The sequence below is a fragment of the Nyctereutes procyonoides genome, unplaced genomic scaffold (assembly GCF_905146905.1).
Source record: "Nyctereutes procyonoides isolate TBG_1078 unplaced genomic scaffold, NYPRO_anot_genome, whole genome shotgun sequence".
NCBI classification, from domain to species: Eukaryota; Metazoa; Chordata; class Mammalia; order Carnivora; family Canidae; genus Nyctereutes; species Nyctereutes procyonoides.
Genome location: NW_026575043.1, coordinates 28,003,774 through 28,030,807, shown reverse-complemented (window position 1 = coordinate 28,030,807; position 27,034 = coordinate 28,003,774). Strand labels below are relative to the sequence as shown.

At 46.1% G+C, this 27,034-nt stretch overlaps 1 protein-coding gene across 14 annotated transcripts in view; it reads right to left on the bottom strand.

Annotated features, from left to right (window-relative positions):
- Positions 1 to 27,034, bottom strand: part of SGMS1 (sphingomyelin synthase 1) — a 249,541-nt gene that overhangs the window by 63,976 nt on the left and 158,531 nt on the right. The gene's annotated exons all lie outside the window — the stretch shown is intronic.

Genomic DNA, 27,034 nt, shown 5'->3' with positions numbered 1-27,034 from the left:
GGTTATATGAAATAAATACACAATAGGAAAAAACCTCAATTCTCTAGCGCTGCCTGTGTATCTTGCCTTACGTCGAGTCTAATGTATCTCAAGGGCAGGAAAGCCAATCAAGCTTGACCCCAACGTTGAGGCTCTCAGAGCCAGCACTGTCTTGTTCTAGGCTTTTGCTTCTCCTTCAACACTGAAGAGGTTAAAGTAATAACCGGTATGAAGCTTTCCTAACTAAAAAGAACAATAACTGAACTTAACAACTAGCTCTTAAAGTCACGTGAGGAGCCAAATGAACAAATCCCTGTACTAGCTAATGACCCTTTATGAACTAATGATCATATGCACAGCAGCGTTGTCATCTGTGTGGGCTCCCTTCAGGTTTTACGAACAGGGAGCGCTCTGCTGAAGCACCTGCACAAGGGCTGGTTCATGCCTGGCCATGGAGCTTCTTCCTCTGGTAGAGAGACACGGGAGGCATCAGGCCCCACGGGGGCTGCTGCATCTGCACCCTGCTCCCCCCAGCCACCTTTTTGTGATCACATCCTAAATGACACCTTTGTGAGGGACAGCTAGGTCCAGTACGTGGAGTGTTGGCAATTTCAGGATGGGATTCACAGTAAAAACCATGTTGAACAAGTTGCTGGGGTTGGCCCCCGGAGACTCACCATTGCTGGTTCCCTTCGGAGCAGCAGGTGTAGTGTGCCGCCTCCCCACCCCCCACCCCCGGGCTCCAGGCAGTGTGTGGTGGCTGAGCGCCACTCCCTGCCAGCGGCAGCGGCTACCACAGGGCCAGATGATGCTGCTCCTGCCAGTCAACCCGCAATGCTTACCAAGACTCAGTGATACCTGCCTCCAAACCTGTTCACGAAGGTCGTGCTGGTTTCTGTTATCACCTAATCCAACTCAATACTGATAACAGAATTTGAGTCTGGAAACAAAGTGTGTTGTTTCTATAAAAAAATAAACATAGCTAGAACAGACTGCTGCCCAATGAGGTGTGATCCAGACCACACTTAAGATTCTGAGGGAAATGGGTGGCTTAAAATGCAGATGGGTTCAGTACTGGGCAGCCTGGGACAGTCTGCTGTGCTGGCACTATGAGTGTGCTTCTCCGGGGGGGACCCAACAAAGAGCACCAGTCAGAGGACCTGCGTCCAGAGAAATGGTCCCGATGCCACGTGAAAGACTGGCCACTTCTGAACACTGATGTTTTCAAGTTTAACAAAATGTTTATGGTGGGCATCTGTCATTTTTTACCACTTCCACTCTCCACTGATTAATCATGCAACTCCAGGTGCCACCTGTACTCGACAAGACTCTCTAAGAAACCACACCGGGGTCCAGATCCTTGTATTTTCCTCTTTCATTGATGAAGATCTGGAACAAAAATGAGAGGCGGACAGTTTGCCCTGATGAAATCTCAGCCCCCTTTCAGTGGCCGGTGACCTCTGGAGTCTGTCTCCCTTCTGAAGCTGCACAGAGCAGGGACCCAGTGCCCCGCGTCTGGTGGCCAAGGTTAAACACCGCCTCTTCTCTTTTCTCTGCATTTACAACCCAAACTGACTCATACAAGTATGCCGAGCTCGGAGTGGAGCAAAGTGAGGCAGAGGTCAATTCGCACTACAAGGTGTGTTTCCCTTCCCCAGGACACTGTGCGTCAGAAGATCCATCTCCACTCACCCACCTGTAAGCAGTGGCAGCTCAAGAGTAGACAGGGAGTAAAAAAACTTCAGTACCATGGAAGGGGTAATATGGGAACCAGACACTAAAGGGAAAGGTTAGTCTTATGGCAAGCTGGTTACAAAGAACTGGATTCATTTTTTAAAGATTTTATTTATTTATTCACAAGAGACACACAGAGAGAGGCAGAGACACAGGCAGAGGGAGAAGCAGGCTCCATGCAGGAAGCTCAATGCGGGACTTGATCCTGGGACCCCAGGATCAGGACCTGAGCCAAAGGCAGACATTCAACCATTGAGCCACCCAGGTGTCCTGAAAGAGCTGGATTTAAACTCTATGATTTTGGGAAAGTTGACCTTTCTAAGCCAGTCTCCTTATATATAAAACCTAAGGATACCACCTGGTACTTCTTAGGATTGAACGAGATAAAGGGTTGCAAAGCACTTAATACGGTGCAGGCACATAGCAGGTGCTCAATAAATCATGGCTGCCCCCACACCCAAGATAACAGTGAACCCAAAATGGCATTTTTTTTTTTTACACTTTCCCTCTCGATTTGAGAACTCCTCAAATAACGGAGCCTCAACACGTGAACATCAGCTGCCTGATTCATGTTATCACATTTTCTCAAGATTAATGTGCAAGAAGATCAAGGGCAACGTACAGCCCGTGGGTTTATTCTGCGTGTGGCCATGCTCCAGCGCGTCCTGCAGTGCATGTTGCCACCTGAGATCTCGGGGTGGCTGCAGGGCTGAGAGCTGAGTGGTCCCGTGCAAAAGAAGGCACTTGCCCCGCTGCACGGGCGGCATATGAGCCGCAGCCCCCGGGAGCCCCGCGCGGTGTCTGCTTCCACGGCCCCGGCGGTGTGCGAGAAGGCTCTTGAACCCTGGATTGTGCGCGTGCCCAGAAAAGCAAGGTGGACGTGCCAGAGGGAGCTGGAGGTGGGTCAGGCTGGCCGGTCTGGCTGCACACCGCGGACCCCGGCTCCGTCCCCTCCCAAGAGACAGAAAACTCCGGTTCGCAAGCGGGGAGAGGCGCCGCGAGGCCAGCCATGTGGGTGGGCCTCTCTGCGCGGGCGCCGGAGTTACATTTTCTGGATAAACACCAATGCTGGCTCGTGGCCCTGAGGACACCGCCATCCCTGCTTGCCACGCGTGAGACGCCACGCAGCCATCCCTGTAGCACCCTTCAGGTTCCAGAGGCATTTTCTCCCACAAGGAGATGCTTTCTCCTCCTCAGGTGTTAAGTCCTGATGCACAGAGACGCCGTCCCCAACAGAGGGGGCGTGGGGCCTGCGGAGGGGCGGAGGGGCGGTGGTGGCAGGCGGTGACCTGGCTCCCTCTGCTCGCTGCCAGCCCTGACTGGGGAGTGCCATCTGGGACACACATTTCCAGGCCCTACGCACCAAAGCGTCCCGCCCAGGACTGGGGCTCTGATGTGCTGGCATGCACCTGACCAGGCAACAGCACACGGCGTGCAGCTTTCTCATTAATAAAAGCCACAGTTACTCTCCCTCAGCTTCTTAACAGATCTTTGGAAACAGTTATTTACCTGCAATGACAATCACACATAAACACACACGTACTTCAAATGGAAACCCCAAACACAGATCCTGTACAGTCGGGTCCCTAACAGTTCCACAGGCGCCAGGAGCACGCATCTCAAATACTAGAAGGAACTGGCAGGCATGAGATATTGAATTAGACACGGACATGGAATTATCCTAGATTTTTAAGTTATCAGCTTTTAGGTCAAAAGAGTTTATAAAAGCTAAAAAAATTGTAATATTAAGTTTTAGAATTTTTAAATCACTTCAACACTACAGAGTTGCTCGGCCCAGGTGCACGCCTTCCCTACGTGATATGAAGCTGCCGCTCACCGCCCAGAACAGGTTTGGGGTGTCCTGACTCAGAAGAGTCTGGTATCACTTCTTAAAGCTGAGGTTCTGGTAAGCTCTTGCTACACTTTGGCAGTGTCTCCTGTGCAACCGGCACGTATTCAGCTCTCAACTGAACTGAGCCAAGAATCTCCATTACCATCAAGTCACCACATGAAGAAATTAATCAAGCTGAAGATCATCCAACAGATCTCTTACGATACGTTGAGTATTACTGAGGAGCTTGGCCTCATGACCAAATACACATGCATGTGTGTGTGTGTGCATGTGCACGCATGTGTGTTCCTGCATATGTATAAGTAAACGTGTGCACATATATCCACACTACACGCGTGCACACATGTAGATGTGTACGGGCACACACGGCTGCACATATGTACTGTGCATATATATACATGCAGGTGTGTACACGCACCCATTTTCCCTCCTCCTCCGCCGCAGAGACTAACGACTTCTGGGGTAATACACGTTATCATCATTCAAGACAGTAATGAGCCTCAACATAATGAACAATTCCAGCCAGGAGTTTTACATGGGCCAAACTGTTCAAAAGAGTAAGAAGAGATATATAACCCGAGGACATCAAATTCGTCGTGACGGGCTAGACGAAATGTCCAGACAGGCAAACCTGTAGAGAGAAAGTATCCGTGGCGGCCCAGGGCTGCACACAGGAATGGGAAGTAGCTGTGAAGGGCACGGGAGAGCTCGGACTGAAGCCAACGTTCTAAAACTGGGTGATGGTGCTGGCCGCACAACCCCATAAATTTATTAACAATCTCTGAAGGGCACGCTTAGAAGAGGTGAATTTGTGGTATGTAGGGTGCATCCTAGTAAAATATTTAAGTAACGAGCTGACCACTTGGACTTAGCATTTTGACTGGGACAGGAAAGCAACTAAAAAGGAGGTCTTCCAATCCTGAGTTTGGAGAAGGTTCATCCCGGGATCTTCTAATGGCCCAAATTTCGAAAGAGGTCACTAAATCACAGCACTTTCCTCTAGTACAACATACACAGTGATGCTAAGTGATGGAGGGAGAACGGGGCCACAACAGAAACGTCTGTCACCGCAGGCCGTACAATGACAGATCATGGCACTGTCATCCCGACAGTCCTGTAGTCCATGCTCAACAGTCCATTGAAAATGTTAGATTATGTATGACAACATGCAGAAATTTGCATAGGACGCACAGAGCAGAAAGTGCCAAGTGGAAGAGCGCACGTAGCGGGCCGTGTAAGAACACGTGTGAATTACCCGTGTATGTGGGACGGGCCTGCGTGCATACTTGGAAAGATAAATACCAGACTGCTCACCGTGTTTTCCCTCTGGAAGGGGACCTGGCAGGGGAGAGGGGGGTTTTCCCAACAACGTTAAATTAGGGATTTGGAAGAATGGGCACCAAAGTGCTCAGAACAGTTGCCATGCTAGATGGAATTTTTATGGTCATGTTTTTCCTGTTTTTTTCTTATTGGAGAGGAAGGTCAGTATGGGCCTAGATTCAAATCCGGGCTCTGCTGCTTACCTGCCGTGAGGACTTGGGCAAATTTCTCAGCGTCTGAGAACAGGAGGCCAACAGCACCTACACAAACCACAGCTGGTGAGGACGAGAGAAGTGTCACAGCAGGCAGCGGGGATGGAGTCCCGCACCCAGCAAGTGCTCCCCGCCGGTGCTCAGCGGCAGGCACACCAATGCCTCATCCCCAGGAAGCAGCTTTATTTTTGTGCGCAAAAAAGAAAGTTATGAAACCAGAGTCAGGGACGTTCTGTTCCATTACCTCCAGTAGGTTCAGTATCAGGAAGCGAGGTATCGGCACCCACTGGAGTCTGGACAGCGGTCAGAGCCCATCTCACAACCAATGCTGACATAACCAAGCTCCCCATGGGACCTGAGGGTACCTGGCCAGGAGGCTCCCCAGCGCCTTGGCTCAAGATGTTGTGACCGCCACCTACAGCGGCCGCCACCACGGCAACCGTGTGCGATGGCAGTAATTAGCTCGTGTGACCAGGCCGCAGCAAGGGAGGCCCGAATCGCAGCTGCTTTGTATAAACACTTAGGCCGAATAATTGACCTCAGTGGGACTCGGGGCCTCGTTGTGAGGCAGACAACAGAAACCAGGGTCAATTACACGCCTCTGGAGCCGGCAGCGGGGAAGACCGTGACGGGTCACACTCTAGAAACACAGCAAACCTTCGCCTGCCTGCAAATCACAGGGCCCTACATGAGCCCCGTTTCCCGAACCTCTTGCGTAGGACGTGCTTTTGAGGTCGGCACCTTCACGCCCTTTCCGAGGCACCCTGTCGACCTGCACCGGGCCGGCAGTGCTGCTATTAAGGGAAGGACCCCTCCACTTGCTGAGCGAGCACAATGGACCCCAATTCTTGCCTTTCTCTCACCCCTGAGGTAGGTATTTAATCTCCTCCTTTACAAAGGAAGAACAGGGGGCCTGGAGAGACTACCTTCCTTTCTCGGGGACACCTGGGAGTGGCAGTGCGGAAAATCAAAGACAGAGACGTCTGTCTGTCTGCAAAGCTGTGGCCTCCCCACCCAGCTGCTGTGGCAAGGGCTTCACACCGACTCCAGCTGCAGAGCATCCCTCAAAAAAGCCTGTATGCCCCCCCCAATTTTATACCACCCAACCAAAGGCACCACACAAGCTCCCAAGACCTCCCTGAAGTATATGCTTTCTGCAACAGCCGCGGCTGATTTTAGCAGCAGCTTTTTCACTGGCTTTGTTTCTCCAAGGCTGACCAGTTCCCAACTGGGCACCATGGTCTCGCCTACAGACCCATCCGCGTCCCCACCGGACAAAGTGCAGACACACCTGCTTTCAGAAACTCAGTTTTCCACGTAGATTCCAGTCAGTCATCTGTCCTCCAGTTTGAAATGTCAGAGGTGGATGCACAAATGATTTGTCAGCCTTTATTTGGTCAACCTGATTTGTAAGCTACAGTCAAGGATGGAAGGTGGATGGGGACACAACAGAACTAACACACCCAAGAAATCGTTCGTGAGCTCCCACTGACAAAGCTAGACAGACCTTTTCATTTTTTCTTAAATTTTATTTATTTCTTTGAGAGTGAGAAAGCACAGTGGCAGGGGAGGGGAAGGGCAGAGGGAGAGGGAGAGAAGCAGGCTGCCCCCACTGGGCAGGGAGCCCAACACTGGACTCGATCCCAGGACCCTGGGATCAAGCCCCAGCAGAAGGCAAACGTATCACCCACTGAGCCCCCGGGGCGCCCCATACAGACCTTTTTTAAACATCTGCTTAATCGTTCATGTTCATTTTCATACATTGTTTAGAGAAGAAAACTGACATCAGGAGATGAACCACCAGGGATCTGTCAGAGCAAAGCTAACTAATGACCTCATTCATCAATACCTTCATGATCCTGTACTGAAATGGGTGCTTCATAAAGCACTGGGATCATTCAAACCAATAGTTGGTTTGCTCACGTTCTGACGGCCAACTATTTTTGTGTTGAATGCCACTGAACAGGGCTCCCAGACGTCAGAGCTTAGCATTAGCTTTCTCAAAAATTAACCTGTTTTACCAGTGCAGGCTTTTGTTTCAGCAAATTCAAATGAACTGAATCAACTGCATTCATAAAACTATGGAGAATAAATGAAGCCATAAGACATCTCAGCTCAAGTCAAATGGCTTAAGTAAGAGGCCATGAGCCTACTAGAAATGAAGATGCCACTGGTATTTTCAAGGAGCCACACCATGTGTCAACCAAGAAAGTATCGTACCATCATACTGACCCTCACTGGACTCCGTGAGAAAGCTTTTCATGTGTCTGAATAAGGTAAGTATACAAATACAGATTACTTGAATTGTCAGGAAATCCTTAAACTCTTCCCTGGAGATATTTAATTAAATGAAGAACTAGCAAAATATCTAGCTTGGACTTAGGCTGAGTCACAGTTTACAGAGTATGTGACAAGCTTTCATACAGTCCATTTCTCTTAACCGGAATCTTACATTTTAAATGTTCAAAGGAGAAGCTTGTTACCTGAAGAAATCTGGAGAGAAATCCGTCTTTCACGCATTCATTATTCTGAAATTAGATTTTTTACAATACTGTCTTCCCAACAGTCTCATCACAAGGGAACAGACCCGGTGGTAACACAAAGAGAGTCACCCAAACACCACAGGGCCCCAGCGCATGGTCTTCTCCCTCAGTATCCTACACAGTGTTATCACGAGATGAACAGGACATGGAAGTCTCCGGACTCCAGGGCTGTAGCATGAGGCAGGTGCACGTCATGCTGATGAAAGCACTCTAACGTGAACCTTTCTGTGAGTTCTCTATTCCTGCTCATCCTCCCTGCACTGCGTCCTGCCCTTGTCTCCATCCATTCACTCCACATCGTATTTCACTTAGGTATCGCTGTAGGTGCTGTGGACTCAGACGTGAAGAGGGCCTGCCACTTCCGGCTACCAGGAATGATGTCCGCAAGTGGCAACATTTGGATGTTTGTAGACATGGCTGTTCACAAGCTCGCTTGTGCTTCAGAGGCCCCCCATAAGTTGCTGAGGGTCAAGGCAAGTACAGAGTGGGAGGGACACCAGCTCCATCACTCCTTCAGGGTCGTCTTGTTGTTAAGTAAGATGCTACAGGGTCTCAGGGCTGTGGGACATACTGAGATCTATGGGAATAATCATTTGTCCCAAACTACAACTACTCAGCCTTAAAAACAGTAGAAAGCCTGGCAAAGTTTTCTCAACCCACATCCTTTTTTAAATTTCTTTTTAAAAAAACATGTTTAAAAATCTTTACACCAAAACAAAAATAATGTTGGGCACCCGGGTGACTCAGTGTTTGAGTGCCTTTGGATCAGGTCATGATCCTGAGGTCCTGGGATCCAGTCCTGCATCAGGCTCCTCGCTTAGCGGGGAATCTGCTTCTTCCTCTGCCTCTCCACCCTGCTCGTGTTTTCTCCCTCAAATAAACAGAATTTTTACAAAATAAAATAAACTAAAAACAATATTTTTAATGAATGCTTTCAGAAGAGAGTGGGAAAATACATTTGCAATACATGAAATACAACTAAGTTTTCTAATTTAAAATGAGCTCATATAAGTAGATATGAGAAAGACAAGAATCCTACAGGAAAGAAAAGGAGGGAAACGAAGCCAAAGGGGGAAGAGAACACAAAGCCACATGCAGGAGCATGCAACTGATCGAAAGAAACTCAACAGGCTAAGGAACCTATGAGAAGATCCTAAACCTGTAGTTAAAGATAAACAAGTAAAAACAAAGAGATAACATTTCTAACTTACCAGATTGGCAAAAATGCCAAAGCCTGGTGATGGGATGGTGCTGGCAGGGGCGTGGGAAAGAGACAACCGTGGTAAAAGAAAATCAATGCGTGTGACCTCTGTGGAGTGCAATTTGGTAATGTCTGTTAAAGTTTATAATGCATTTATCAGCTGAACCAGCAATCTCACCGTTAGGGATTTAACCTACAGATACACTGGCGAGATGATTATTTGCGAAAAGGCCGACTGTAGCAACTCCCAACAGTAACCACAACTCCTCCCTGCAAACACCTGGCAATTACTAAAACAGCCTGAGATAAGGCACAGGTGAAATTAATTACCATCCGTTACCACACATCCGTATCATGGAACTGTGTATGCATCATATTAAAGAATAAGGAAGATCTGTGTGTAGGGACAAGGAAGAGTACAAAAAAAAAAGCCAGAAAAATATGTATATTTAATTCCTTTATTAAAGAATGTAAAAAGCAGAGAGCCACAGATGCAGGTATGTGCCAAAATCATTTTTTTTTTCCTGGAAGAAATCACAAGAAATGTTAATAATAGTTATATTTGAAGGGAGGCTTTTTTCCTGTCCCTTTCCATACTATGTGTATATTAACCACATACATGCACTACTTTTATTTATTTTCAACATTATCAGGTGTCACCTAAATGTAAGAGCATGGGCAGTTATCCTCTCAGTACTATTTTTCAACAAAATCTAACTGAAAAAAAAAAAAACAAAAAAACAGAAAATTTAAGTTTATAGGCCTTAACACCTGAACCTCCCAAAAAGTATTTAGGGAGTGAAAGCCTTTTTAGGAGAGTTCTGAGGGAGAAAAATAGAACAAAATACAAAACAAAACGGACAAGGCATCACAGCTCAACAGCAACAAGGACAAGGCTGAGTATTTCTCCCTTTCTAATGTTTTCAACAAAATGAGAAATTACGCATTGCATGGAGTTAGGGGGCAAGGAGTCACAAACCAATCCAGCAGTTCAAAGCCATTACGAAGGAAACAGTCGTGATGGGAAAGGTTTAAAGAGCTCTTCTGGAAGAATGATTCTTCTAGATTCACAAGGAGGCAGGAATGAAATGCAGTAGCAACTAAATAAAAACCCATCATGGACAAATAAAGCTCTAGCCCTACGGTGTATCAGAAAAACCTCCAGCAAATATTTATAAAGCCTAAGAGATAAAAATCTCAAATTGCATTACTTCACATGCCATTACCATCCTGGGTTGTATCAAACACCTTCATGGGCTCCCTCGACAAGCCCGGGATATCATCTGCTGGATGGCACTTCACACATGTGGCACTGATTCCCGATTACCCATGTACTTACCCAAGGTTTAAGAGGCAAACAATAGAAAAGAAAATTAAAGCAGCTTAATCCTCAATAGGCCCCTTGTGGGAAGTCACGGAGATAACAAGGTAATGAAACCACACATGGTGCAGGAGAAGACAGGAAACCACCCACACGTGTGTACATGTGTCCCGCTGCCTGGCTGAATGAAAGAAACATAAAGACTCTGAGAAAAAAGGTGGGCTCCCCCCACCCTGTGCCCTTCTCAGCCACAAACTCACACTTTATAGCCTGATAGGCAAAAACTGGATCTGGGTCTCTCAAACACGTGTTCTATCTGCTGGCTAGTTTTGCCAGTAGAAGGAAGTTTCTGGAAAGACTGCCATGCAGAAGGAAGGAGCAGAACTTCCTGGGTCTGGGGTGCCCCCTCAGCAGCCTCCTCCTGCAGCGCCTGCCTCTGATAGCTTTGTGGTCAGTGGGCTGTCTCCAGTTGGACGTTGCTCCGAGGACAGCTCTCCCAGGCACCCAGCAACTTCTGTGCCAGATGGCCAGTCACAGGCCGTCCCCTTCCACACGGTCTGGGTCTGGGTCTGGTCCAGCTCTCGGAGGTGCGTGAGGTGTGGCCTCTTCCTTGCTCCCTAGGGTCCATTATTCCTATACCCTATTTAAAGTTCAATTTACTTTCTATTAGCTAATCCATTATCATTCCAACCCCTTGCCATAACTAAATATTCTTTATTTTTTTAAAATAATGTGTGTGTGTGTTTATGTCATTGGCCCTTTTCCATTTGGTGGTTACTTCGAGGTTTTTAATTTTTCGGTTTAATTGCTATGGCAATTATTATGGTTAACCTCCCATAGTTCTTATTGTGTCAATATTTTTATTTTCTCCTATGTTTCCTTTTCTCAATTTTACTTTTTTACTGAAGTATAATTAACCTACGATGTTTTATTAGTTGTAGGTGTATAATACAGTGAATCAATGATTCTATACATTACTCAGTGCTCATCACAGTAAGTGTACTCTTAATCCCCTTCATCTAATCCATCTATTTTATTATTATAGCTATTAATTCTTAAAGCATTCCCTGCTCAAACCTCGTTCCTGTTCGAATGACTATCTGGCTTTTGCTCCCAGATGGCCCTGACTTTGGGGGCACTGACCCACCCCCTCAACCTACCAGCACTCCTGCTGGAGGTTCTGTGGCAAACTACACACGTGAAAGAAAGAGCAAGAATTGTTCCCGTTCTCTGCCTACCTCCATGGCCTTGTATCACCTCACCTCTCTTACCCTGAGTCCGCTCACATCTCAGAAATGATGATGATGATGGGTCTCAGTGCTACCGACAGTGTAAAGTTGTGAGGATTTAGTGAGGCTAGCACAGACACGGCATGAACCCAGTACCCAGCACATCTTATCTGACTTTAAACATGCCGCGGCTTCCCCTACCTAGCACCCTGATGCATGGAGCGCCAGCGCCCAGACCTGCTGACTCCTCCATGCTCCAGGGATCAAGAAAGATTAAGAGATCAGAAAACAAACACAGCAAAAAAGAAAGAAACAAAACCCCATGAACCTCTCCCTTACTTTTCATGAAAAGTAATTTTCACAATAAAATTCTAAAGAACAGTCCTATCCAAAAAAAAGTAAGAAGGGCCATGATTTTTCAGCTGTAGTCAAATTGTTCTCATACTAAAGTCATGTCGGCATTCTGGGGAACCCAGAATGTCAGCTGTCTAGCCACTAAATGGAATCAACAGCAAATTTATTCATGACTGAGAATAGTAACCTCCCTCCAAAGAGCAGAGATGAGGTCTGCCCACACTGAACACAGCTCTCAAATGGATTACAGGACAGGAGAGAGAGAGAACAAAACACACACGTTTAAATTAGAGATCTCTGCAAGGATTTCATGCTATGAAAAACAGCTAAATGCCTTAAAGTGTGACTGCTCACCGTTTGCTCATTTACTTGGTGAACATGTTTGTACTGAATGCCTACTCCCTGCTAGGTACAAGTTTACTATTACCATAGCCATCATATGAGTCAGGACAGTGGTGGGCTTAGGGTAGAAAACATAAAAATGAAACTGAACTTTAAAATCTCTAGGAGATTTCAGTAAACTTAAATACTAGGAGCAAAACGTCCATGATCCAAAGCTGATGGCATACCAGAACTCGATTTATTTTCAATTTCTGTACAGTCAAGACAGTATTTTCAGTTGGATGTTCTTTTCAGAGCCTTCTCCTCCCTCATTTTGGCCAAATGACAAACTGCAGGGATCCCGAGAAGACAGAGCTCATGAGAACTGGACTAGTGCAGACAGTTATGTGTTGAATCCTAGCAAACTCCCCCAGAAGATCCCTTCGCTGATCCCCCAGCTGCCAGCTACCTCCCACTCATCCATCCTTCTTGCTCTGGTACAGGGACTTCCAAGATTCTTCACCCTCCCTGCCCACTTGGAGAGGACTGGCTTCTATCTTTGTAATTTGGTGGCCACAAACATTCTTTTAAAAAACACCAAAAGTCTGACATTGAGGTCCGGGAAGATGGTGGCAGAGTGGGAGGTCCCTAGGCTCCACTTGTCCTATGAACACAACTAGGTTAACTATCAAATCTCCTACAAACCCCAGAAATTGACCTGAAGATGGGCAGAAGAAAACTCCATGACTAAACCTGGAGAAGAGACCATATCAAAGAAGGTTTAAGAGAGACACGGATTCCAGGTGCTGTGGAGGGGAGGGAGCCATGGTTGGGGAGGACAGTGAGACAGCACACAGGGGAATGTTTCCTCATAGCCACTGGCTTGGAAAGTGAGACGGCCTGTATTTCATGATTTTTAGCAACAAGCAGGGCTTAAAACCTGGTGTTGTAAAGGTCAGCAGGCTTGGCTGGGATAGAACCTGGAGGGCACTGCACTGCTCTTCGAGACAAAGCAGCCAAACAACCTGGGGGCAGATGACATGGAAACGCCTGGGGCAGACAGGGGCAGATGCTTCGATCTTCTCAGAGCATCTGCCCAGAGCATCTGCCCCAGAGGCAGCCTTCAGGGAGACGCTTCTCTGGGAACATGGCAGTTCACTTGTGCCATGTCCTCCCCATCCCACAGCATAAACACAGAGAACCTGCAGGAAGCAGTACAGCACCTACACTGGCTGCCTCACCTGCTTACACCGAGTCCCCCTGCCTTTGTGGGACTGTACTTCTCAGTCAAGCCTGCCTCACTCCCAGCGCAGTGGGCCCGTCCCCCAAGAAGACCAGCACAAACTGCTGCCCACACCAAGCCGCCCCACCAGAGAGTTCTGCAGGGCCTCAGATCTGCTGGAGGTGGTGTCAGGGCTCATTTCACAAGCAACTACAGCACATCTAGTTAAAGCTCGCCACATACAGGCCAGGGACCAAACACTGCTCACAAACGCAAGGAGAGCCTCTGCAGATGACTGGCCTGAAGGATAGAGCAGCCACAACACAACACCAGAGCTCATGCAGTACACACCTGGGACACTCCCTGAAGCACCAGGCTCTGGGCACTACATGACCGCTTCTTTTTAAGACCATTACTTTGAGGAACAGGAGATACAACAGGCTTTTCTAACATACAGAAGGCAGGGACTTAGACAACCATGACAGAGGAATTTATCCCAAATGAAAGGACATGAGACCATAGCCAGATATCTAAGTGAAACAGATGTAGTAATATGCCTGATGGAGAATTTAAAGCAATGATCATAAGCATACTCACTGGGCTTGAGAAAAGAAGGCATCACTGAGACTACTACCACAGAGATAAAAAGAGTTGAAAAAGAATCAATTAGAGATGAAGGATAAATACCATAACGAGATGGGAAATAGGCTTGATGGAATGAACAGCAGGCTGAAAAAAGGAAAGGAACAAATTAATGACATAGAAAACAAAATAATGGAAAAAACCAAAACTGAATAAAAGAGAGAATTATAGGACAATGAGAATAGACTTGAGGAACTCAGTGACTCCATCAAACATACTAACATTTGTATTATAGGAGTCCTGGAAGAAGAGCGAGAAAGGGGGCTGAAAATTTATTTGAGAAAATCATAACTGAAAACCTCTCTAATCTGGAGAAGGAAACAGACATCCAGATCCAGGAGGAACAGAAACGCTCATCAAATTCAACAATAGCAAGCCAACACCAAGACATACTGTAATTACATTTGCAAAACAGAGTGATAAAAAAATCGTAAAAGCATCAAGACAAACCTCCTTAACTGACAAGAGAACACACATAAGGTTAGCAGGAGATCTCTCTACAGATACTTGGCAGGCCAGGAGAGAATGGCAGGATATATTCAAAGTGCTGAATGGGAAAAGTCTGCAGCCAAAAATACAATATCCAGCAAGGCTATTGTTCAGGAGAGAGAGAGAGAGAGAGAGAGAGAGAGAGAGAGAGAGAGAGAGAGAGAGAGAGATGGAGATGGAGATGGAGTTTCCCAAACACACAAAAATTAAAGGAGTTCATGAGCACAAACCAGCCCTTCAAGAAATACTACAGGAGTCTCTGGGTGGAAAGGAAAGAACATAAGTTAGATTATGAAGGTAGGAAACAGAAAAGCAGTAAAAATTAATATTTCTATTAAGAAATCAGCCAAGGAACTCACAAAATAAAAGAGGATGTAAAATATGAGAATACCTAAAACGTGGGGGAGGAGAGGAGTAAAGAATGGGTTCAAAAGTAAATGACCAACAATTTTACATAGACTGGTCCATGCAGAAGCTATCATATACAAAGTTAATGATAACCACAAATCAAAAACTAATAAATATGGAAAGAATAAAGAGAAGGAAGTAAAAATATATCACTAAACAAAACCAGTAAACTATGAGACAGAAAAAAATAAGAAAGAATCAGAGGAAATCTCCAGAAACACTCACAAAACAAGTAATAAAATGGCAATAAATACATAGCGCTCAATAATCACTCTGAATGGACTAAACACTCTAATCAAATGATATAGGGTTGTCAGAATAGATAAGAAACCCAAGATTCATCTATATACTATTGGCAAGAGACTTTTACCTAAAGACACCTGCAGATCAAAAGTGAGGGGAAGGAGAAACATTTATCATAAAAATCAATGTTGTAACAAAGCCAGAATAATAACACTTATACCGAGCAGACTAAACTTTAATGCAAAGAATGTAACAGAAAACAAAGAAGGGCATTATATAATAATAAAGGGGACAATCCAACAAGAAGATCTAATAGTTGTAAATATTTATGCACTAAACTTGGGAGCACCCAAATATATAAAACAATTAATGACAAACATAAAGGGAATAATCAATAGTATAATAGTAGGGGAACTTAACCCCCTACTTACAGCAAGGAAAGATCATCTAAACAGAAAATCAATACAGAAACAATGGCTTTGAATGACACTGGACCAGATGGACTTCACAGATATATTCAGAACATTCCATCCTAAAACACCACAATGCACATTCTTTCTAAGTGTACATGGAACGTTCTCCAGAACAGATCACATATTAGGCCACAAGACAGGTCTCAACAAATTCAAGACTATCAAAGTCATATCCTGTATCTTTTCTGACCACAGTGTTATGAAACTTAAAGTCAACCATAAGAAAAAATTTGGAAGCACCACAAATACATGGAGGATGAATATCATGCTACTAAACAATGAATGAGTCAAGCAGAAAATTAAAGAAGAAATTTTAAAAAATACATGGAAACAAATTAAAATACATGGTCCAAAACCTTTGGGATGTAGCAAAAGCGGTCCTAAGAGAGAAGTATACAGCAACATAGGCCCATCCCAAGAAGAAAGAAAAATCTCAAATAAACAAGCTGACCTTATAATGAAAAGAGCTAGAAAAATAACAAAGTCTAAAGCTAGCAGAAGGAAATAATAATGATTAGAGCATAAATAAATGATATAAAAACTAAAAAAGAGAACAGATGAAACCAAAACTAGTTCTTTGAAAAAATTAATATAGCAGATAAGCCTCCAGCAAGACTTATCAAAAAGAAAAAGACCCAGATAAATGAAATCACAAATGAGAAAGGAGAAAGACCAACATCACAGAAATCAAACATTTATAAGAGATTATTATGAAACACTATATGCCAGCAAATTGAACAACCTGGAAGACATAGATAAATTCCTGGAAACATATAAATCCCCAAAACTAGAAAAAGGAGAAAATAGAAAGTTTCAAAAGACTGATTACCAGCAATGAAATTCAATCACTAACCAAAAGACTCCCAACAATGAAAGTCCAGGCCCAGGTGGCTTCACATGCAAATTTAAAGAGTTAATATTTATTCTTCTCAAACTACTCCAAAAATAGAAAAGAAGGAAAACTTCCAAATTCATTCTACAAGGCCAGCATTACCCTGATTTTGAAACCAGATAAAGACATCACCAAAAACCAGAACTACAGGCCAACATCCCTGCTGAACACAGATGCAAAAATCCTCAAAATACTAGCAAACAAAAGCCAACAATGCATTAAAAAATCATTTACCACAATCACATGGGATTTATTCCTGGGACGCAAGGGTGGTTCAATATTCACAAATCAATGTAATTAATGTACCATATTACAAAGAGAAAGGGTAAGAATCACTATGATCTTTTCAATAGACACAGAAAAAGCATCTGATGAAGTACAACATCCATTCATGATAAAAACTCTCAACAAAGTAGGTTTAGAGGGAACATACCTATGAAAAACCCACAGCTAATATCAACTGAAATGGGATAAAATCTGAAAGCTTTTCCTTTATAGTCAAGAAGACAGGCATGTCCACTCTCACCACTTTTATTCAACATTGCACTGGAAGTCCTAGCCACAGCAAGCAGGCAACAAAAAGAGATAAAAGGCATCCAAATCATTGAAGAAAAAGTATAACTTTCACTACTTGCAGAGGAAATGATACTATATTTAGAAAACCCAAAAGACTCCACTAAAACAAATTCAGTTGAGTCACAGGATACACAATCAACATTCAGAAATCTGTTGCATTCCTACACACCAATAATGAGGTAGCAGAAAGAGAAATTAAGAAAACAACCCCATCTACAATTACACCAGAAATTATAACATACCTAGGAATCAACCTAACCAAAGAGGTGAAAGACCTGTACTCTGAAACTATAAGACACTGATGGAAGAAATTGAAGATGACACAACAAAATGAAAAAACATTCCATGTTCATGAATTGGGAAAACACTGTTAAAATATCTCTACTACCCAAAGCAATCTGCACATTTAATGCAATCTCTATCAAAATACCTACTGCACCTTTCACAGAACGAGAACAAACAATCCTAAAATCTGTATGGAACCACAAAAAACTCTGAGTAGTCAAAACAATCTTGGGGAAAAAAAAAAAGTCAAGCTGGAGACATCACAATTCCAGACTTCAAGCTGTTATTACAGAGCTGTCATCATCAAAAACAGTATAGTACTGGCACAAAGACAGACACATAGTTGAATGGAACAGAACAGAAAACCCAGAAATGAACCCACAGTTATATGGTCAACTCATCTTTGACAAAGCAGCAAAGAATATCCAATGGGAAAAGGACAGTCTCTGCAACAAATGGTGTCGGAAAAACTGGACGGACACGTGCAGAAGAATGAAAGTGGACCCTTCTCTTTCACCACACACAAAAATGGTTTCACCATAAACTCAAAATGGATTAAAGACCTAAATGTGAGACAGGAAACTATAAAAGTCCTTGGAAGAGAGCACAGGCAGTAATTTCTCTGACATCGGCCACAGCAACTGTTTTCTAAATATGTCTCTTAAGGCAAGGGATACAAAAGCAAGAATAAACTATTGGGACTTCATCAAAATAAAGTTTCTACACTATGAAGTAAGCAATCAATACAACTAAAAAGGCTACATACCGAGTGGGAGAAGATGTTTATGAATGACATCCAATAAAGGATTAGTATCCAAAATACATATAGAACTTATAAAACTCCACACTCAAAAAACGAATAATCCAATTTAAAAATGGGCACAAGACATGAACAGACATTCTCCAAAGATGACACCCAGATGGCCAACAGACATGTGCAAAGATGCTCAACATCACTCACCATCAGGGAAATACAAATCAAAACCACAATGAGATATCACCTCACACTTGTCAGAATGGCTGAAATCAAAAACGCAATAAACAACAGGTGTGGTGAGAATGAGGCGCAAGGGGAAACCTCTTACACTGTTGGTGGGAATGCAAACGGGTGCAACCACTGTGGAAAACAGTATGGAGGGTCCTCAAAAAGTTCAAAATAGAACTAGCCTGTGATCCATCAACTGCACTAGTAGGTATCTACCCAAAGAGAAAGAAAGAAAGAAAGAAAAGAAAAGAAAGAAAGAAAGAAAGAAAGAAAGAAAGAAAGAAAGAAAGAAAGGAAAGAAAGAAAGAAAGAAAGAGAAAGAAAGAAAGAAAGAAAGAGAAAGAAAGAAAGAAAGAAAGAAAGAAAGAAAGAAAGAGAAAAGAAAGAAAAAACTAATTCAAAGGGATACATGTGCCCCGATGTTTACAGCAGCACTAGCTACAATAGCCAAATTATGAAAATAGCCTGGTGTCCACAGACTGATGAATGGATAAAGAAGATGTGTTGTATATACATGGTGAAATATTACTCAGCCATAAAAAAGAATGAAACCTTGCCATTTGCAATGACATAGATGGATCTAAAGAGTATAATGCTAAATCAGTCAGAGAAAGACAAATACCATATGATTTCACTCATACATGGTTTTTAACAAAATAAATGGGCAAAGGTTAAAAAAAGAATAGAGGCAAACCAGGAAACAGACTCTTACTGTAGACAACACACTGATGGTCGGGGCAGAGGTGTAAACAGGTGATGGGGAGGAAGGAGGGCACCTGTTGTGATGAGCACGGGGTGATGTATGGAAGTGCTGCCTCACTATATTGTATACCTGAAACTAACATCACACCATATGTTAACTAAGTGAAATTTAAATAGGAACTTAAAAAAATGAAGAAATATCTGTTAAGAAACCTTCCAAACAACACACTTCAGTGAGTTTTCAACCAATTTGTTAGATTCCTAAAAATGCACTCACTATGTGCTGGGGGCTTGGAATACCAAGTCGCATGCGACACAGTCCCTGCCCCCAAGGAGTTCATAGTTCATCTCTGGAGAAACAACAGTTAATGCCATTTAATCACGGACATACAAAGAAGTGCTTCACTGTGCATGCCCGAAGCAGGGCGGCACAGGAGCTGACCCTACACGTAAGAGGAGATCAGCTCACAGACCAGGTGGTGTCCGTCCTGAGCCTGTTGGCCCGAAGACCCAGCCCTTCCTGTCCCCGACTGCTGGCTTTACACCCCCCCCCCGCCCCGCCCCGGGAAGGGCCAGTGGGAGGCACAGCGGAAGACCTACAAAGAAAGCAGAAGCTGCCAGAAGCACGTCTCACCTCCCTCTGCTGACCTCTCAGAATGTCCTCTGTGGCTTCATCCCCTGCCTGCCCATCACAGGCTCCCCCGTCGGTTCGTCCAGCCCAAGGCCACAAGGACCTGTGGTTTTGGGCTTTCTCCATGCCCCTGCTCACCTCACCCGTGAAAGCCACATCACTCCACGAGGATAGGGTACCGAACACCTGAATGCAGTGAGTACAACTAAGAGACAGAACTCTTCATTTTCATGTATTTAATGTAAATGTCTGCACGTGGCCAGTGGCTTAGGGTTCTAGACAGCAAAGCATGGCCCACAGTCATCCCCACTGCAGGGAAGGCGTGCTGCTGGCATTTTATGTGCTTGGTGGGCAACGGGCAGGTGTAGACAGTCGCAGAGTAGAAGCATCAGCCTCTCTGACTCTATTCACTGTGTAAGAATACAGCGACTCCCAGCACCCCCCCCGACCCCCACCCCCACAGACACACAATTTGTTCAGATAATTTAGCTACCATATTTTCAGACACTAAAGCTCCCTGGAACACAGTGGCGGCTGATGAAGGAAGTCGGAGGGCATGGTGGCAGCTGAGGAGAGGCCTGAGTGTGGAATCCAGGGCTGGGAAGGGGAGGAGCTCTCTGTGGAGCGTGGAGCTCGAGGACAGGATTCCGTAGTCTTCCACCCGGTGGGCATAATGCCCACCCGTTCCCTGCCCACCCCCTGCTCTCCTCCCGGGAGGATTTCTCTGCAGTCTTCCTGGGACTCCCTGGTTTCCCTAAGACATACTTCTGGCCACCCTGGCACTGCGGACACTGTGAGAGGCAGTCCCTCTGTCTGGGCTGGACACTTTGAACTTCCGTATCTCCACCCTTGACCAGGACATGATCAGTAAATGACATCGGGCTCCTGACTCTCTGGAGAATTCTGCTCCTGGAAGCAAAGGCTAAGGATTTAAGAGGATGCGCCCGGGCCACTAGACTGGTATTTCTCCAGCAACTACTCAGCACTACAAACATCAGGGTCACAACTGCAGAAGTCTCAGTACACCAGAGTGAACAGAGGAATGTTAAAAGGACAGCCTTATGTGAGTACATTTTTAAAGTACCATGGCTTCCGGAACCCCAATGCCCAAAAGACTGGGGCATATTATCTCAACAGCCAAATAAAAGTAGCCTTCTTTTATTTAAAACTCTACTTTTGTCTATTTAAAATCTGTAAGAATCTTAGTGACACAAAACCATGAAAAACTTCAGTGAAATTCTGGCCAGGAGCTGCTCTGACTGGGGACTTCTACAGAGGGTTGGTAATCTGTGCAATTTAAATGAGAATCACAGGATATGCTAACCAGCAGGGTAGGAGTTGGTGAGTTTACACTGTAACTATAACAATGGACTCCGGTTTGCTTTACTCATGCTCACATGAGTCACTCACACAGAACACATTTCCAGCATGAATAAGCACTCAGTTACACTCATTTTTCTTCTCAACATTGTCTAGAAGGCAAAGGAAAGTACCAGCTTTCTGACGGTCATCACTCTTGCGTTAGCCATCAGAGTAAAGGGCACTCGGGCTGGTGCTTCCGGCGCTCTGGCCCCTTAACCTTGCGATCCATGGATCCATCAACAGGGTGATCAGGAGATGGTATGTGCTCATGGGGATGTTCAAAGAAGCACAATTCACACGGAGCCCAGAGAGCAATCAGGGAACGCATAGGGGGCAGGGGACAGTGTGATTCTGCAAGGTCGGGGCGGGCTCTGCCATGCTGATTTGAAAAGTTGAAAAGTGCACGGACAGCCTCAGCCCAGGGCCAGGCCCCCCCCCCCCCCCCCCCCCCCCCCCCGCAGACCTCGGGCTGCAGGAGAGACAGGGCAGCTCCCCCCGCCCCCACCCGGCCACAGGCTCCATGTCTACACACTCCCCTCCAAAGGCCATTTCAGAAGACCACCTGGAACCAAGTGCTAACTCTGCTGGAGGAGCCGAGTGGCTCTGCACTCACTCTACCTTCGCTGAGCTCCAGGCCCTACAGGTGTTTTACTTGTCCAGTCGTCTTTTCCAAGTCAGAAAGGGCAAGGGGTCTATGTTCTCGTAGGGTACCCACAGCCCAGCCACACTCACAGTGGAAGCCAGCAATTCCCAGGAAGTGAGGGCTTTCCACACGCACTTGTCTGGGAGGGGAGCAACCTCTCTTCAAAGGGCAAACTACACCCACTGAAGAGACTTAGCAGATCAAAGAATTCCTAAAGCACCAAGTTTAGAGGAGGCAAGCGCACAGGCAGGGGTAAAGGGCAACATCCTCACACTCTACTGTGACATCTTCAATCTCCTCTTCCTTCTGTGTCTAAAACGCACCTGGGCCTTTTGGATGGACTCTAGTTTCAAAACGCAAAGAAATCTGTCTTAACGTATGCTGACCCAGCACCAGTCTACAACCGGGGATCTTGGCAGCAAACAGTGCAGAGCTCCACCGGGTGGATGACGTCTTCGAGGATGTTCGACACTCGGACAGCAGCTCATGGACTTGCTAGTCTCACCCACATCCGCGAAGGCAAAGCCACAGGATGAACCCGCAGCAGAGAAATCATCTCATCTGCTTTCAAGAACCATGCTCACTGGGACCACCTAAAATTGTCATTGGTCTGTCCTCTCTTTGTCTACTAGTAACCGGACGTTTGGCCTGGCTCGACGGTCAAACTCTTGCCTTCTGACCCCACTGAGGCATACAACCGTGTCCCTGGTTCAGGACTCCGGCAGAACCACTGAGGTATTTCGTCAACTTGCTTTAAACCCAGTGGCACTGGGACAGCCGGAGACCATGAGTCTAGAGCCTCGCCTTGCGTCTGTGCGGCCTGGAGCTTAGCTCAGCAAAGGCCTCCAAGGGCTGCGGGCTTAGTCTGGGTTACACATTTCTCAGAAGTGGCTTCTGATCCCCCCATTCCTATTCCACGAGCCACTCAGGCTATGGCCGTCGCACTGCCCCCTGGGGCTGCCACTGCTGGAGTGGTGTGTCGTCGGTCCTTGGCTCCAAGGGCAAAGCCTTCCGGACACCCAGCCAGAGGCGGGCTGCTGGTGGAGGCACGCAGACACGTGCCCCATGTGAGGCTCACCTCCTGCGTTCGTAAGATGGCAACGACTCCATCCACTGCAGCAGGGACTCTGAGTAAGAAAATAACATTTCTTCAAAACTTCACAAACTTCATTCCTCCGACCTGCATAAGAGCCTCTCTCTCTAAGCCAGGGAACTTTTTTTTTCACTGCTGCGGGTCTCACTGTCGCCTCCTGGACACCAACAGAGCTGCAACATTTCCTCCCTCTACAGAGGAGACAGCAGGTGGGCGTACACACAGTGGACCAGTGGACGGCGTGGCCAGCTTTCCACCCCGGGCTCATCTCAAAGAAAAAAACAAAACAAAACAAAATTACCCTGAAGTCAAATGCGTCAACTTTCAGCTGACCTCAGGGATGCCACAGGCAGCCAGGACGGCTGGAGAGCAGAGGGGCTCGTGGATGGCTCCAGACTCTACCTCCCTGGCTGGGGCACCAGTGAAGAGTCATCGCAGGAAAGCTTTGCTGTCTTTTGTGGGGAGGCTGAGTGGGTCCAGGAAGCCGCTAAGCCTGCAAAGTTGACACTTGTGAACAGACGGCTGGGTGTGTGGCTTATGTCTCAAGGCACTAGAAAATACATGAAGAAACCCTAACATTGAGGAGGAGGATGAAGAAACAGAGTTAATCACCCTGCTTAAGAACAACAAAGGTGGCAAGTTTTTCCAGTGAAGCAATGCACAAACACAAAGATGCTACTCTTGGCTGCTTCCAGCCCCATGAGGAGCAGGACTGTGTTGTGCTTCTGCCCTCAGGGCATGTCCCATCCTTCCCTGCAGGGCCACTGTTTAACATGTCCAAAGACAGAACCTTTCCTGAGTTCTGACAACCAGACCCTTTTCAGGTTTTTTTTAAAGATTTTAGTTATGAGAGAGAGAGAGAGAGAGAAAGAGAGAGAGAGAGAGAGAGAGATGCGCGCAGAGACACAGGCAGAGGGAGAAGCAGGCTCCATACAGGGAGCCCGACGTGGGACTCAAGCCTGGGTCTTCAGGATCATGCCCTGGGCTGAAGGCAGACACTCAACCGCTGAGCCCCCCAGGCATCCCTCCTTTTCAGCTTTATCTTGCAACTATCACAAGTGCACTTTCTTTATGCATCCGCTCTCCAAGGCTTACATTTTCACAACCATCAGTTAATCCCATGACCAAAAAAGGAAAAGTTAATTTGAAAAACAATGGCTAACGATGGTGCCTGAGTGGCACTGCAAGATTTACACAGGAGTCCCGTCACTCTTATGAAACAGAGACTGGCTTTTCACAGATGAAGAAACCTGTCTCGATCACAGAGCAGGTTAAATCAGTACAGCTGGGATGCAAGCACGGGCTTATCTGACTCTCCCAGCACGGTAATGTCTTCCTCTAGAGAACAGAGCAAACGCTGCTGCTGATAAAGATATATGCTGCCCGCATCTGCAGATTCCAGCACGCATTAGCTCACAAAGTCCCTTCATAAACATCCCCTTAAAGCTACTCTGTGATGCTGCTAAAGCAAAGACTCGCAAAGTTCACAGAGACACATACACTGGAGTGAAGTGGAGGTTTCTCCCCATTGGCACTACTGAGTTGGGACGGGACAGTTCCTCGCTGGGGAGACTGTCCTGTGCACTGTGGCCTGCTGGCCTGCCGGAACATACTGGCCTCCGCCCACCCGATGCCGAAGCCGGCAGCACACCTTCCCGTCACCCCAGAGCACCGCGGAGAGCTTAGCTGAGTGCCTGAGCCCACACCACGGGGTCGCCATCATACTGGTACCAAGAAAGAGCTCTTCCAGAGCCTAGCTCGATGGAGACTGAAGGGTACCAAGCTACGGCTCCTTAAGAGAAAGCACCTCTGAGACGGGCTGCAAGGTGCAGGGCTGAGAACAGGACCAGCTGTGCCTCACTGGCAGGATGCAAGCGCCATCCCTCAGCTTCTACACGGGGGTATGCGCAGCCCCCGTGTCTTCAACCTCTGTTCAAGCTTCCTAGACCCTCGCCCAAACGTGATTGCCCCGTTCTGGGCCCACATTTGCACGCAGACCAAGAAACGGACACGACGCTGCCCAAAGCAGTAAAAGGAGGAACCACCACAGAAGACTAGCACCAACACTTCAGGTTTGTAAAGCCCTTGACCTGGATTACCTATGTCATCCTTCAACATCTCTGAGGACCATAAGGAGGCAGTGTTATCTGCCACTTTATGAACGGGCTGCGGAAGGGAGCACTCAAATAACCTACCGGAGGTCAAGCCAGAGTCCTTGTTTTTTTTTGTTTTGTTTTTAATATTTTATTTATTGATTGGAGAGGGACAGGAGGAGAGGGAGGGACTGGGGGGGGGGCTGAGCATCCAGACCATGACCTGAGCCATGCAGAAGCCCCCCAGTCCCTGTTCTTAACCACTGCCTACAGTGCCTCAGAGAACCCTGGGCTGTCCCCCGCCTGGTTCTAAATTCTCTATGTCTACTCCTGGAGGAGTTTTCACCTCCAGCCACGTCAACTGCCCCACGGTGCTGGTACCTAGCAAGCCTGACCATCCCTCTGTGGAACGGCAAACACAAACCCACTAATCTATACTGCTGTCCAACCTACACTCGTCCACCTTGAGTAAAGAACCTGCAGCACTCTGTTAAACGTCTGGCTGAAGCAGACCTGTCATCACGTGTGGCAATGCTGATGTACCTGTCCAGTAACTACCAAAAAAGAAATAAGGTCAGATGGAGACGAGTGATGCTGCACACCGGTCATCACCCCTCTTTCTAAATCGATCCCCAACCACCTTTCCAAAAATGTCATTTACAATTCTGCTAGATACTAACATAAGTCCTGAATATCGAATTTCCAGGATTTACCATGTCCCCAGTTTTGAAAATCAAGCTGCCTGGCACACTTCCTCCTCTCCATGGTTTTCATAAGATTACCCCCAAGTGGTTTGATCATCACACCGGCATGTGCTTTCAACATCCTCAAGAACTCAAGTCACGTAACGCAGCTAGGATGTAGAGAGGTTTAGGGAGGAGGCCTCAGCATTCTTATTTTGCTTTAGGAAGTAGGTGGGTGTTCTGTGTCAAATAGATGGTGCCAGTCATGAGGTGGGGTGTGGGCAACACCTAGTTTTTGGCAGAGATGTTGGAGCTCATGGCAGTCTCTACGACGATGACACTGTTCTCTTTCATTATGACCTCCCAAAAGCTGGCCCAGCAGATGGACCCTCGTGGTATCGGCTGCCCCTGGCGAGACACACGGAGACTTTCTCACCTCCATCCAGCAAGAAAAGTTCCAGCACTCACAGAGTGTGCCGTCTATAACCTCACAGTTCTTAACAAAGAGGTTCAACACTAACTTAAGTGCCAATAAACAATTTAAAAGCATTTCGATATACGTAGCACAGAAGATCCCGCCGGTATGCACTCACAGTGCAACGCTGAACATCCGCGGCCCCAGCTGCTTGGTTCAATGATCAGGGAATGCCTGGGTTGTACTTTGTGAGTGAGGAGCAGGAATGAGATGCAAGTCTAGAACTAAAAGGGCTTCAGGGGAAAAAAAAGAAGGAGGTCACCCCCAAGTCGACAACCGTTAGGCCGCCATTTGTGTTAATAGGCTCATCAAGAACAGGGCTCGCTTAGGTAATATTTGAAAACCACAGGCTCCCAGAGTAAATGCACTATTCCTTGAACTTTGATATCCTGGCATGAGGGCAACAAGGAGCTTTTAAAATTACCAAAATAATAATAATAATAATAATAATAATAATAATAATAATAAAGAATCTGCTTTAAATGAAGAAACTTCTCTGGATCACTTCATGCAGAAAAATTAATGCTATGTTAGGAGTAATTGAAGCCACATGGGAAAAATAAAATCTCAAACGCTGTCTTCCAGTTTAATTATATAACCTTGCCAAAGCTGCTGCTTCTACTATAAAATGAAGATAATAATACCCCCCTCTCTCAGTATTATTGTAGGAATTAAATGAGGTAGCGGGTGCAAAGCATCTGACTGCCTGATAAAAGTGCATCCTTAAATGTTCGGCTCTGTCACAAGGATTAGGTAAAACTTGAATCAAAATCTAATCATCAGTTTAGATCTTAGACATCCTAGAGATTTAACAGAGTATTTTCCCATTCTCACAGCCCGATGGGGGGATTTTCCCACTACCCCAGTGGATTTCAACACCACAGGCTGTTTCTCAAAAGAACGGGTGTCCCCAGTCCCTCCCATGCACACCGAGGCACTTGATGAGTTAAACTCAAAGCAGCAGAGCTGAACAAGCCTTCCAGTCTGGAAACAGCGCTCCTAGGAGTTCACAGAGTAACTCATTAAAAATTCTATCCGGTTATTTACTTAGTGCCTTTAGAAGGGATTTCT